This window comes from Trichechus manatus, unplaced genomic scaffold (assembly GCF_000243295.1).
Source record: "Trichechus manatus latirostris isolate Lorelei unplaced genomic scaffold, TriManLat1.0 scaffold00041, whole genome shotgun sequence".
In the NCBI taxonomy this organism is placed as follows: domain Eukaryota; kingdom Metazoa; phylum Chordata; class Mammalia; order Sirenia; family Trichechidae; genus Trichechus; species Trichechus manatus.
The window spans coordinates 19,424,841-19,440,959 of record NW_004443977.1 but is presented as its reverse complement, the minus strand read 5'-3'; positions in this window follow the sequence as shown (position 1 = coordinate 19,440,959).

Sequence of the window (16,119 nt, the reverse complement as noted above, 5' to 3'; positions counted from 1 at the left end):
CACTGCAGCATTGTTCACAATAGCAAAAAGATGGAAACAACCTAGATGCCCATCAACAGATGAATGGATAAAGAAACTATGGTACATGCACACAATGGAATGTTACATAACAGTAAAGAACAATGATGAAACTGTGAATCATCTCACAGCATGGATGAATCTGGAGGATGTTATGCTGAGTGAAATAAGTAAATCACCAAAGGAAAAATATTGTTTAACACCACTAGTATAACACCTCATGAAAAGCTTTACACACATAAAGAAACAATCTTTGATTGTGATGAGGGAGAAGAGGGGTGGGAAGAGAAAAACACTAACTAGACAATAGATAAATTATAACTTTGGTGAAGGGTAAGACAGTACACAATTCTGGGGAAGTTAGCGCAACTTGACCAAGAAAAGATCACAGAAGATTCACAGACACATCTAAACTCCAAGAGGGATTAAATTAATGAGCTGAGGCCTGGGAACCATGATCTGGGGGTACATCTAGTTCTATTGACACAATATAGTTTATACAGTAAATGTTTTACACCTCACTTTGGTGAGTAGCATCTGAGGTCTGAAAAGTTTGTGAGAGACCATCTAAGATACTCCACTGGTCTCACCCTGTCTGGAGAAAGAGAGAATGAAGAAAATATACACAAGGGAAAGATTAGTCCAAAGGACTAGGACAACTACCACAGTGTCCACTAAACTGAGTCAAGCACAATTGATGGTGCCCGGCTACCTCAACTAACTGCTCTGAAACGGATCAGAATAGAGGGTCCCAGACAGGGCTGCAGAAAAATGTAGTACAAAATTTTAACTCATTAAAAAAAATGAGACTAAATGGACACACCAGCCCAGTGGCAAGGACAAGAAGGCAAGAGGTGACAGGACAACTAGTAACGGGGAACCTAAGTTCAAGACGGGGAGAGTGTTGACATGTTGTGGTGTTGGCAATCAATGTCAGGAAACAAAATGTACATTATTTTTTTAATGAGAAGCTAGTTTGCTCTGCAGACCTTCATCTACAGTATAAGTAATAAATAAAAAGAGAAAAAAATAAAGTTCAAAAAAATTTAAGAAACAAAAAATGTCATTTAAAAATTTAAAAATAAAAAAAGAACATAGAATAGTGACAGTTTCACACTTTTAAAAATCAGGCATCACTCCCATAGCTATTCACAGAAATGTATCTAGACTGGGAAATCATGTGAAATTAAATTAAATATATGATACAGGACTATAAAATAATGTGTCTGCTTTCAAAATAAACACAATTAAGGTGTTGGCAAAGAATATTAAATATACCATGGGCTGCCAAAATAAAGAACAATTCTGTCATGGAAGAAGTACAGCCCGAATGCTCCTTACATGCAAGAATGGCAAGACTTCATCTCACATACTTTGGACATGTTATCAGGAGGGACCAGTCCCTGGAGAAGGACATCATACTCAGTAAGTAGAGGGTCACCGAAAAAGAAAAAGACCCTCAATGAGATGGATTGACACAGTGGCAGCAATAATCGGCTCAAGCATAACAATAATTGTGAGAATGGCATAGTACCAGGCAGTGTTTCATTCTGTTGGACATAGGGTCGCTATAAGTAGGAAATGACTCAACAGCACCTAACAGCAGCAACAAATTCAACTTTACTTAATAAATGTTGAAGATAATATTACTCGTAAAGTAAATAGGGTAAGTACTGATAATTGGAAAAACACATTTTAAGGAAAATGCACTTTACTTCATCCATTTTATAAAATGACCTAACTGAAACTTGTGACTGCATCAGCAAATCCATTGACCCAACTCTATATTAAAAAATTTCTGATATACCACTTTACAAGGGAGATCTATGTATCCTTCCATATAGAATTGATTTGGGCCAAAAAAGATTTCATGAGAGAACAATTTTCATATTTCTTGGGTCAGCACACTCTCATATAATAGATAGTGGTCTGAGAGGGAATGGTCCAAAATCTCCAAGAACCTGAATAAGGACTTTGGGAAATGGATCTTTTTCATTTGAGATTTCCACCATTCAATAACCTTCCCACCTCTAAATTCTTGTAGAAAAAAAATGATTTCTAGAACAAACATTGAACCTGAATTTGATACTTTCTTTTGCTGCTTGATATTCTATAGTCAGACATACAAAAAATCTTGTACATTTTCACAATTCACATGTTTTCTCCAAGTCTAACCAAGAGGCTGAGCCAACTGTGTGGGCCTATAGAAAGTATTCTCTGGCTTTGCTATGTTTGTGTTCTGACTGGAAAAGAACAGAAAAGCCTGTAAATAATTGCTTCCTGAGGGGTACAGACTTCAGGTTCCAGGGGACTAAGAGAAGAGGTAGACGCTTGGAGCTATACAATGCAGTTAACAAGGTTGTTGGTCCCTGGCAAGTGTGACACAGGTCAATGGTGAGAGAGTATGTTTAAACCCCTTATGTAACACTTTCTTGCAGAGAGGTATTTAGGTTAGCTGCCTTACTTCTCAAGAGTCATCACTCGTACAGTGGTTCAAATCTTGCCTTCCATGTGGAAGACCTGGATTCAAATCCTGGCTTATACACCTCATGTACAACCACCACCTGTCTGTCAGTGAGGGCTTGTGAGTTGCTATGAAGCTGAAAAGGTTTCAGTGGAGCTTCCAGTCTAAACATACCAAGAGGAAAGTCCTGGTTACCTACTTCAAAACAACAGGCAATGAAAACCCTATGGATCACAACAGTATGCTTGGCAAACAATCAGGGGATGGTGAAGGAGCAGACAGCCTTGCATTCCATTGTGCATAGGGTTGCCAGGAATCAGGGGACTAATAACAGCAGCTAACAACAAAAACAACAACCTCACTTCTCCAAGACTCTTTGACCTTGGCTTTATAACAGGAAGGAGAAGAGTAGCTCCCTCACAGAGTTGTTGTGAAGACGGCTTATTAGCACACTGCTGAGCATATAGTCGTCAGCTATTGCTTTAGGCAGGAGGTAGGATTTAATCAAGGTTTTATGATGGGTAGGATCTGGGTGGGATGAAAAGAAAGAAGATTCCAGAATGGGGAGCAACATGTGAACAAAGCCAGAGGCAGAAATGAGATGAAGCGTAGAGAATAACTGCTGAAACTTTCAATCTTTTTACCAATTGTACTAAGAAGACACGAAAACTTATACAACGAATATTTTGCGTATTTAAACCAGAGGAAGGATACAGATTCTGTTTCCCTGGAGATTCTGATTCAGCAAGTTTAGGGAGAGAAACACAGCCAGAATGTTCCTTAGAATTGAAGGTGATGAGACTTCATTTTGCTTAATGTGTGCATGTCATCAGGACAGATCAATGTCTGGAGAGGTACATTATGTTTGTTCAAAAGAGTGTTGGTGATAAAAAGGAAGACCCTCAAGGATATAGACTGACACAGTGACTGCAATAATGATTGTGAAGTTGGCACAGGACCGTGTAATGCTTCATTCTGTTATGCATAGAGTCACTGTAAGTAGGAACCAATTCTAGACACCTAAGAACAACAAAACGGAGAGACCAAGGAGTCTGTATATTAAGAAACACTACATGTTTTTGGGATATGTAGATTACACGAAGCTTACTCATCATAACACTCTAGCTATCTTATGAGTTTATGAAAACATATTTTAATATAATTGTTGGACCCTAACATTTTTAAGTTTAAGTAACTCAAAAAGAACTTCCACCACTACCATGGAAATCTCTATTCCAGATGTTAAACAACTATGATTTCTTTATTGCTTTTTGTTGTTGTTGTTAGGTGCCATACAATTGCTTGTTGTTGTTGTTAGGTGCCAGCCAGTAGGTTCATTGCAACCCTACATTCCACAGAATGAAACGCTGCCCAGTCCTTTGCCATCATCACAATCATTATGCTTGAGCCCAATGTTGCAGGCACTGTGTCAACCCATCTTGGTGAGGGTCTTCCTCTTTTTCCCTGACCTTCTCTTTTACCAGGCATGATGTGCTTCTCAAGGGATTGATCTCTTCTGATAACCTGTTCAAAGTATATGAGACAAAGTCTCACTATCCTTGCTTATAATGAGCATTCTGGCTGTACTTCTTCAAAGATAGATTTGTTCCTTCTTCTGGCAGTCCAGGGTATATTCAATATTACCAACAGCATAATTCAAAGGCAACAATTCTTCTTTGGTCTTCCTTATTCATTGTGCAGCTTTCACAAGCATATAAGGCAACTGAAAACACCATGGCTTGTGTCACGTGCATCTTAGTTTTTGATGTGACATCTTTGTTTTTTAACACTCTAAAGATATCTTTTACAGAAGATTTGCCCGAAGAAATGCAATGCATGTAAGAAAATAACATTAATGGTGTAACTTCAGGTAAATAAAAGACTATATTTAGGCACACTACCTCACACACAAACCAATCCACTTACCTGAAATGACTTTCAAGCTTACTGTGGTATTCTGGACGTTTCAACATGTTCACAACTTGACCAAAAACCTCTTTCACTGCTTTTAAACATTCACTGTTATGAGTGCGCAGAGACCTTTGAACTCCTTCAAAGAACTCTAAGAGTATGGGAAAAAAAATTAATGCATTTAGTATGATTTAATTGTAACCATTTATAAAATATAATTCTTCTAATTTTGCAATTACCTCCATCTTATGGTAAAGTTAAGAAACTTCAAAATTAAAGGATTTTGTCAGAACGCCAAGAAAAGTCACTAGTAACCAGAGACTTATAACTATGCTGTGCAAATTCTGTTCTAATAATGAACTAGGACATAGTTTTACCATTTACAAGAGAGAGGGAGAGAGATGCCTCAATTTTACACCTTTCAGATTTATTGGATCATATAAGATTCTATCAAGGCTACAAAAACCGAAACTATTTACATTTGAAAAGTTCATATATTAAAGGAAGTTTTACAAGGAATGCATCTCTTTTTTGGGGGAGGGAGGGTTGTTTTCTTTTTGCAAGAAAAAACTTAATTATCTAGAAATTTTATATTTTACTCATTTTAATTGGAACATATATGCAGAGGCCCTAATTGTCAACGAAGAGTTTTAGTGACCTGGAGAAATCCTAACACCATTAATTATAAATGTTTTATCACAAAATCAGGTAGCAGGAAAGAAAATTGAAAGACAGCTTCAAAATAGGAAAGCTCTGTTCTTCAGAAAAAGTGCTTTTCCTTTACTTCTTTGGAAATAGCTAAATCATGATTTCTTTCACTATTAAACCAACAGCTAAGACTTATCACATCATTTCCACCCTTTAAGAAGCTATGGCCAGTTAGTATGGATACTAACTACCAGCTGTTGGTAGCATAGGAATCTCTCATGGAACCCTATCATATGGGAAGGGAGAAAGACTCAAGTTGCATGATGCTATGTTATTGAGCCATACTTGATTAAGCAATCACTAACTTACAGATACTTTTGTCATTTTATATATATATATATAATACATATATGCCTATATATACCATAAAAACCAAACCAGTTACAGCCAAGTCGATTCCAACTCATGGTGACCTCATGTGTGTCACAATAGAACTGTGCTCCATAGGGTTCTCAGTGGCTGATTTTTCAGAAGTAGATCACCAGACCTGTCTTCTAAGGTGCCTCTGGGTGGACTTGAACCTCCAACCTTTCAGTTATCAGTCCAGAGTGTTAACTGTTTGTGCCACCCAAGGACTGCCATTTATAGACAGACTCACCATAAAAATTAGTTTTTGCTATTATTGGTGCACTGCTGCCCACTGCTGCAGCAAACAGTTTGGGGTGTTTTATTCTTGACCACACTGCAAGGGAGCCGCCATAAGAGCCACCAAATACAATCCATTTATTTTTGGTGAGCCTTGTTTTCTTTGCTATTTCAGTTCTGAAGTTGGCAATGTCAGCCACGGCTTGTCTGCTGCTGAGGTAGCGGAGACTGGCAATACTCAGATCTCTGCAATTAAAGCAGAAAATACTCTGTGACTACAAAGTAGAAAATGATAGGCTTAACATCAGCTTGATTGTAAAGTAAAAATGAATACCATGAAAACGTATTGAGTATTTACATCAGGTCCAATTTGAAATTTTAATTAGCATAAACCTGACTGACAGTGACACATAAATGCAGGAACTAGCAATAATTGCCAGCATTTGTCTCACTTTAGTTATTTCATTTCCTCTTGTCACCACTCTGAAGGAGCTTCAAATGCCTGTCTCCACCCATGTGACCTTTCTCCATACATTGAACTGAAGCACAGCTCTCCCATTATTACCCTGACTCAGAGAGGAGTCCGTTTTTGAAATGGCTAAATTGAAAGTGATTTAATTGTTTGCAAAGCATTAAGAAAACACATAGTTAATTATACTGCTCTTATTTTCCATACTTTCACCTTTGCTGCTACATCTAGACAAACTACTATTTGAACCTACATTTCTCAGTTATAAGAAATCTAAGTAAAACTTCTGTAAGTTATTTTTCAATGATATTTCCTTCATAATAAGTTTGCCTATAATCCTGGGATGATTTTAAACCTTATTGCTAAAGGAAAAATTCTCCCTCCTACTGCATGACAATGTAACTAGCTGATTATGAATTTCAAAGTAGACAAAAAAGTAACCAGCAAATACATGAAAACACTTAGCCCTTTCTCTTATCAAAGCAACACAAATATCAGTATTTTTCCTCTCCTATCAAATTGGCAAGATTTATTTTAGTACTCAGTGTTGGTATGGATGTGACGAGATAGCCTTTCCTGTATCACTTACGGAAGTATCTTCCGGTAGAATCATTCAGAAAGCAATTTGTGCTCATATAAAGAGCACTTCAGGAGACAAAACGTATACGTTGGTTCAGGAATTCTTCTACTAAGAAACTACAGCAGAATCCACTAATTTTCCCTTTATATCCACTCTCCCTTTTATCTTTAGGTAATCAAAGCTCTTGATTTCATTTGGGGGCATGGCTGCGCAGAATAAATACTACACATACCAGCCATCCTTCCAGCCAGAAGTGGACATGCTGAGTAAGATCTAGCCAACAAGATATAACCGGAAAACTATAGGTAAGATTTATTACAATATCCAATCATAGAATTCACTCCACTTTCTAAGAACAAACTCTCAGATCCTTATACTTCCCCCCTAATTGCTCAAAATCCAAATTCTATTGTAGGTTCTTTCTAATACGTTCTTACTGAAAAGTACCACATGAAGTTAACTTGGATAGCAAACAAGTTGTATGTTATAGTTAATTGCAAAAACACAAGTTATTCCACTCTTGAACAGCAATTTACTTCCTTTGAGAGATTAATAAAGCAATCATAGACTTAAATTATTTTTAAACTATCATAGCATCATTAACACATACACACACAAATCAAAGTTTTTGATGAAGAAATATACAATGGATAGAAATATTGGAGTGTCACATTACCAAAAGTTAAGTGACATGCAATTCAAAAATCACATTTGTGCAATTACTGCTAGAAAGAAGCCTGTGAAATCTTCAATAATTATTAGTCTGTCATGTGAAAGGTACCAAGAATTATGATTCATATAATAAATGTATCTCTTCACTGACACTACTCATGTTCTTAGGGTTATAAAAAACAATCCTTACTTCTTATTTTAATGATAATAAAAGATTCAGATATTAAATTGGATTTTCCAGTACATTTTGAGGCACTTTTTAAACTTCATTCTATTTGACTACATACAATGAATAGTTTATAATTTTAAGCAAGTAAGCTAAAATATATTTTTCTACTGGGGAAAAAAATAGTAGGTATCAAGAATATACTATTGAGGCAAAAATATTTCTCATATTCTTGCTACTTGCTCTGCCACTGCAGTCTGAAATTTAATACTATATCTAGTTACCTTTGATTAGTTGTTGTAACAAAATGATTACCAGTTTCCCATGAGGACAATAATTTTCATGGGATAAAGTTCCACTGGAATAGAAAAAAAAAATAGATATGCCCTTTTTTTTAAGCGTGTTCGGGAAAATACAAAGTTAAAACATGATATTACAATACATAAGGAACATATTTTTTTCAAAGGAAATTTCATATGATTCTTTTTAACAAAAACATTACTTCTAACCCAACCTCTACCTACAGTTACCAGTTGAATTTTCTTCTTACCAGTTGAATTTTGAAATATTCATCTCCCTTAAAGAACATATTTAGACTTAACATCGCCTAAAATAAAGAGAGAGAGAATATCAACAGCAATGAGAACAACCACAAAAAAGAGACCTTTAAACTTACCCTGTTGGTTGGCTGTGTCCGTAAAATCTGTGTTCCAGAAGTAAGCAGAGGGCGCCTAGTCTCTCAGCATATGTAATCCAGGTATAATTCTTTGATATCCAGTTTCTGTCGGCACTTCTTGCCCCTTCAGTCATCAGAAATACTGGGCCTCCAGGTTTGTAGTAGGCATCATTAATGAAATATCTCTGTGAAAGTAAAAATATTCTTGTAAGTCACTAATTCACCAGGCCTTCCAAATTGTTTGTGGTTTCTGATAACTGGGTCACAGCATATTTTGGTTTGTCAGATTTGGGTTATCGTCCTGAGATCCCATCTAAATCAATAACATTGCTCAAGTCACTGTGCCTACACATTGGACAAATTTATTTTTTACTTTTGGTGGTAAAAGAGGCCCAACACCAAACTGGCCATTTCAACCATTTTCAAGTATACAATCCAGTGGTGTAAATGGTACTCACAATACGTAAAGTTCAATACTATTTGTTTACATTTCATGCTAATATTTTAAATTCTAATTTAGAATGTTAGATTCTTGTTTGATTTTATACTTGTAGCTATTTTCTTTTACTCTGAAAGTTTCAGCTGCTAACAACATTAACATAATTATTTATTTGCTTTATGCAAATAGTATATGTAATACACACACATTAGAATAACAATACCAATATTAAAAGAAACCCTGATGTTGCCAAAGTTAAGCGCTCTGCTGCTAAATGAAAGATCAGTGGTTCAAACCAACCAACTGACCCTGGAGATTAAGGGAAGCAGACTGCCACATCTTTTTCCCAGGGAGTGCCTTCTGCATGTGAACCACTGACCTTTCGGTTAGAAGCCTAGCTTTAAACATTACACCACCAGGGCTCCTTCTCATAAATATTACAGCCAAGGAAACACTGAAGGCCATTCCACTTTGTCTTTTATGGTTGCTATGAGTTGGAATTAACACAATGGCGTATAGAAACAACGACAATATTAAGAGAGATAAAATGAGTGGCTTCAGTTCTGAGTTAGAAAGGGAAGCCAAGGTAGGAAGGTGGAGAGTGCTGACACATTGTGGGAATTGAAACTAATGTCACAAAATAATTTGTGCATAAATTTTTGAATGAGAAACTAATCTGTTGTGTAAAACACAATTAAAAACAAAAAGACTGATAGTATGATTATTGAAAACTGATTTCTTTACAGTTCTTTGGGTGTGTATGCATTCTTAGGATTTATTCCACAAGAGATATAAAGTCAGTGGGGCAGAGCCAACATGGTGCTATAGCCAACATGGTGCTATCGTTTCTCCACAGAAAAAGCCCAAAAAACAAAGTAAAACAGAGACAAACATCAATCCTGAAACCCTAAGCATCAAATGAAGGGATAAATAACTCAAACAAGCACTGAATGGAATAAGTATCTAAAAGAGAATGAGGAGAGTACGGAGCAGAGGTCCCATAACAAGTAATGCAGCATGGACTCTCCATCTTGGACCTCTCAGCCACAAAGATTGATGGACAAGGGTCACAGGAAGGCAACTTCATGGAGCTTCCAGCAGGAGACAGAACACCTGGTAACCAGGGATACACGTTTTCCCATCTCCCACTTTTCTTCCCTCTGCACAGCCTCCACCAATTTCCACTAGGGTGCATTCCCTCAGCCAGATAGACCCCGGCTTCTTGCTGCTTGGATTCACCCTGCCCTCCCAGCTGGATTCTTCAGTGTGATTTTGTTGTTGTTGTTTTTCTTCTTTTTTTTCTTCTCTCTCTCTCGCCTCCTTCATTTATTTTCTACTGCAAATCTAGTGCTATGTGGCATCTCCACTCCATCTTGCCAGGCTGTACCTCACTGCTCGACTGGGGAGCCTCTTTCCCAGTCCGTGCCACCATGATGGTGGACTCCGTCAGGGCTTTTTTTTTTGGGGGGGGGAGTGGTTCTCATGTCTCTCTCTACCCTCTTTTTCTTTCTCCAGACCACCAGTTATGTGTGCTGTCTCTAAGTTTTTTGACAGGCTGTGCTACCTTGCTTGGCTGGGAAGCCACAGGCACATGAGTTCACCAGCCTCACAGCCTTGCTGGTGGACTCCCTTGGGGGATTTTGTATTTCTTTTTCATTCTCACTTTCTTTTCTCTTTCATCCTTCCTTACTTTCCTTTCTCTGACCAACTGGCTCCATGTGTTGTCTCTACCACTTTTTGATGGGTTGTGCCACACAGCTCAGATAGGAACCACTGACACACAGCTTCCCCAGTCTACACCGCAACACTGGTTGGCTCCGTTGGGGCATTTTTTCTCACTTTCTTGCCTCTTTCTACATTCCTCCCTTTCCCTTCTCTTGATCACCTGGCTGTGTGTAGCGTTTTTCTTTCCTTCTTTTTTATTTTTTTATCTCTATCTCACTTCCTTCTTTTTCTTTGTCGCAATTACCTGGCTTTGTGTAACTTTTTTTTTTTTTCAGTTTCTTATCTCTCTCCCTTCCTTCCTTTCCTTTCTCTCATCCACCTAGCTATTTGTGCTAGTGCTGTCCCTTCTTGATGGGCTGTGCCACACTACCTGGCTAGAAAGCCACTGGCACGCAGCTTCCCTGGGTCCACATCACTTCGCTGGCAGGCTCCCTCAGCAGTATTTTTTTTTTTTTTTGGCCCTCTGTTTCTCTGTCTTCTTTCCCAAACCCACTTAGCTCTACATATCTCATGCTCAGCTTTCCCTCTGTCTTAGTCATCTAGTGCTGCTCTAACAGAAATACCACGAGTGGATGGTTTTAACAAATAGAAATTTATTGTCTTCACAGTCCAGTAAGCTACAAGTCCAAATTCAGAGCATCAGCCCCAGGAAAAGGCTCTCTCTCTCTCTGTCATCTCTGGAGAAAGGTCCTTGTGATGTATCAGTCTTTCCTTGGTCTGGGAGCATCTGAGCACAGGAAACTCAGGTCCAAAGGACACGCTTTGCTGCCCGCACTGCTTTCTTGGTGGTGTGACGTTCCCATGTGTCTCTGCTCGCTTCTATCCTTTAGATCTCAAAAGAGATTGCATTAAGACACTAATTTTGTCAACCTCATCAGTATAACATCATTTACAGTGATAGAATTTACAACGCATAAGGAGATCACATGTAATGTCATCATAGTGATTGAGTTTACAACAAATAAGGAAATCAGATATAACCTCATCATGGTGATAGAGTTTACAACACAAAAGGAAATCACATCAGATTACATAATCTTACAATACCGGGAATCATGACCCAGTCAACCTGACAGACATTTTTGGGGGACACAATTCAATCTATGACACCCTCCTACCTAATTGCACCTCATATTGAGAGCCACACCCTTAAGTGCCACTAGTGCAAACTACCAGATCTTGCCCTGCACTGACTGAGGCACCATCCTGTTGAACTCAGAAGGAGATTGGAATGACCCATCCCCACCTCTACCCCTCCATTGGACCTACCCTGCTGGATCATACCTGAGCAACCAGTCCTGCCAACCTGGACAAGGTGTTGAAAAGTATGGTGGCCAGAGATGAGCAAACAACAAAGACTGCCCAGCTCACCTGCCCAGACATAACAAGATAAAACAAGAAAGCAGGACTAAAAAAAAAAAAAAAAGATTACAATCAATAAACAAAGAAAATAATACCTGAAAGTCCCAAAGAGAAGAGACAATATCAAAAGATATTTTAAAAAAAGTACAAAAACAGGACAGGATAGCTCTAGAAAGTGTCCCAAAGAAAACAACTGATTATCTTCTTCTGGTAGAAGGAAAGACACTTAAACTACTTGATAGGGAATTTGAAGCTTTAATATTCAGGTCTTTCCAAGAGAAAAAGTAAAATAGAGAAAAAAATAAGTCAAAATAGACAAAATCATGGAAAACACAGACAAAATCATGGAGAACACAGAAAAAAACAATAGAAGAATTCAAGAAAATAATACAGGAACAAAATGTCAAAATAAACAACAAATAGAAATCATACAAAAAGAGAAACTAGAAATTCAAAAGGTAAACTAAAAGATTTCAGAAATGGACAGTGCCATAGAAAGTTTTAGGATCAAATTTGAAACATTGAAAGACATGATCAGCGAAATTGAAGACAAATCCTTGGCTACAACTTTATTTGAGGAAATATCAGAGGAAAGAAGAAAGAAAAATGAAGAAACCCTGAGAACATAATGGGATACAATCAAAAGCAAAAATCTGTGTGTGATCAGAGTTACAGAAAAGAGGGAGAAAACATAAAACTCAGAGAGGGTGATTGAAGATTTGGTGTCAGAAAACTACCCTAATATCCTAAAAGACTAAAAGCAGACAATGCAAGAAGCTCAACAAAACTCACACAAGATAGACTCCAAAAGAAAACCACCAAGACATATCATAATGATACTCGCTAAAAGCAAAGACAAAGAAAGAATCCTGAGAGCAGCTTGAGAAAAATGATAAATCACATTCAGAAGGGAAACAATAAGACTAAGCTCTGATTACACAGCAGAAACCATGCATGCAAGAAGGCAATAGGATGACATACATAAAACTTTGCAAGAAAAAAGAAATTGCCAACCAAGAATAATATATAGTCCAAAACTCTCACTCAAATATGATGGCAGAATTAGGATATTTCCAGATAAACAGAACTTAAGCAAATATGTGAAAACCAAACCAAACTTACAAGAATTACTAAAGTGAGTTCTTCAGTTAGAGAACTAACCACATTAGATAAAATCCTGAATCTAGGATGGAATACCGAATCAGACAGATACCAGCCTAGGTAATGAACTCTGAAGGATAAAACATAACTGAAATTTTTACAACAGTGATCCACAGTGGTTAATGTGTAAATGACAATACATCAGAACATTAAAAAACAATAAAAGAGGGAATAAACGCTAGGTATAGAACTGCAAATGGAGAGGAATTTAAGGCCATACCAAGTAATAAAAGAGTGGTTCAAAGTAAGAAAGAGAGGAGAAAATTTCAAGGTAACCACAAAGAAAGTTAACAAACCTATTAATCAAACTAAAGAAGAAAAACATAAAGTCTCAGTAAACACAGAATCTACAAAAACAAAACAAACAAACAAACAAAAAAACACAAACAAAAAAATTCAGCCCATGAGAGTAAGAGGAATAAAGAAAACATCAGCACCACAAAAAAAAGCACTACAAAATGACAGCAATAAGATCACACCTATCAGTAATCACACTGAAAGTAAATGGACTAAATGAACCCATAAAGAGACAGAGAGTTCTAGAATGGATTTAAAAAAGAAAGCAGGACCCATCAATATTCTGTCTGCAAAAGACACACCTTGGAAACAAAGACATAAAATTACTAAAAATCAAAGGATGGAAATAAATATATCAAACAAGCAGGTACCAAAAAAGAGCAGGAGTGGCAATACTAATATCAGATAAAATAGACTTTAAAAACATAATTCACCATAAAATACAAAGGACATTATACAATGATTAAAGGGACAATCCACCAGGAAAACATAACCATAACAAATGTCTACACACCTAATGACAGGGCTCCAAAATACATCAAACAAAACTCTAACAGCACTGAAATGAGAAATTGACAACTCCACAATAATAGTAGGTGTCTTCAACACACCACTTTTGGTAAAAGATAAAACATCTAGGAAGCAACTCAGAAAAATTCTGAAGATTTAAGGGCAAAAACAACCAACTTGACCTCATACGCATATACAGAACACTTGATCCACAGCTGCAAAGTGCACATTCTTTCCCAACCCACATGGAACATTTCCCAGAATAGACCAAATCTCAGACCACAAAAGAACCTTCAACAAAATCCAAAACATTGAGGTGATACAAAGTATTCCCTCTGATCACAACACAATAAAAGCAGAAATTAATAACAGGAAGATACTAAACCAAACCAAACCCATTGCCATCAAGTCAACTGCGACTCATAATGTCCCTATGAGACAGAGTAGAACTGCCCTATGGGGCTTCCGAGGAACATACGGTAGATTCGAGCTGCTGATCTTTCGGTTAGCAGCTAAGCTCTTAACCACTGCACCACCAAGACTGCAATAACAGGAAGAGTATCAAAAAATGAAAGTAACATTTGGAAACTGAATAACACAATGCTTAAAAACCACTGAGTAATGGAATAAATCAAGGATGGAATAAAATATTCATAGAATTAATGAGAATGAAAACACATCATAGCAAAACCTTTGGGACACAGCAAAGGCAGAGCTCAGAGGTCAATTTATAGGTTTAGAGATATCAAAAACCAAAAAAAAAAGGAATAAAATCAAACACTAGCTACTCAACTGGAACATATAAAAAGAGAACAGCAAAAGAAGCCCACATCCACCAGAAGAAAGGAAATAATAAAGATCAAAGCAGAAATAAATGAAATACTGAACAGAAAAAATAATGGGAGAATCAACAAAACCAAAAGATGGTTCTTTGAAAGAATCAAAAAAATTGACAAATCACTGGTCAAATTGCCAAAAAAAAAAAAAAAAAAGCAGAGGAGGCAAAGAACCCAAATAATAAATCAAATGAGGGACATTAAAACACACTCTACTGAAATAAAAAAGATCATAACAGACTAATGTGAAAAACTAAACTCAAACAAATTTGAAATCCTATAGGAAATGGACAAATTACTAGAAACACACTACTTACCCAAACTAACACAATCTGAATTTGATAGTCTGAAGAAGGCTATAACAATAGAAGAAAACAAAAAGGTAAAAAAAAAAAATTAAAAAAAAATAACCTCCCAACAAAAAAAAGACATGACCCGGATGGTTTCATTGGAGAACTCTACCAAACATTCAGAAAAGAGCTTACACCAGAACTACTCAAAATATTTCAGAAGATATAAATGGAAGAGACACTCAAAATCATGTTATGACGCCAGCATAACCCTGATACCAAATCCAGGCAAAGATACTACAAAAAAGAAAATTACAGACTAATATCTCTCATGAATATAGTTGCAAAAATTCTCAACAAAATTCTAGCCAATAGAACAGCATCCTATAAAAACATAATACACCAAGAACAAGTGTGATTTATAACAGGTATGCAAGGATGGTTCAACATTAGAAAATCAATCAACATAATCCACCACATAAACAAAATAAAATAAAAGAGTCACATGATCATCTCAATCGACATAGAAAAGGCATTAAATAAAGTCTAACACCCATTCCTGGTAAAAACTCTCCATAGAATAGGTATAGAAGGGAAATTCCTCAACATAATACAGCGCATCTATACAAAACCAACAACCAACGTTATTCTTAATGGAGAGAGGCTGAGAACATTCCCCTTGAGAACAGGAATGAGACAAGTTTACCCTTTATCACCACTCCTATTTAAGTTTGTGCCTTAAGTCCTAGCTACAGCAATAGGGCAAGAAAAAGAAATGAAGGACATTCAAATAGGTAATGAAGAAGTAAAACTGTCCCTTTTTGTGGATGATATGATACTATACATATAAAACACAAAAGACCGTAGGAGAAAACTAGTGCAATTAAAAACAAGATTAAACAGGGTAGCAGGACACAAAGTAAACATACAAATATAAGTTGAATTCCTCTTTTTTTTATTGATGTAATTAAGTGAAGTTTACATTTCAAGTTAGTCTCCCATACAGAATTATTTTTAACATACATTGTTATCAGACCCCAACCGCACACCCCATTCTGTGACAGCACACTCCTCCCGTCTGCCCCTGATTCCCCATGAACGTTCAACCAACTCTTTACTCTCTCTGCCCTCCCCTCTAACCTCTGGATAGAAGCCGCCCCTTTGGTCTCTTATATCTACTTGTCTAAGAGGCACATTCTTCACGAGTATCACTTTATGTCCCACAGTCCAGTCCAATCCCTGTCTGAAGA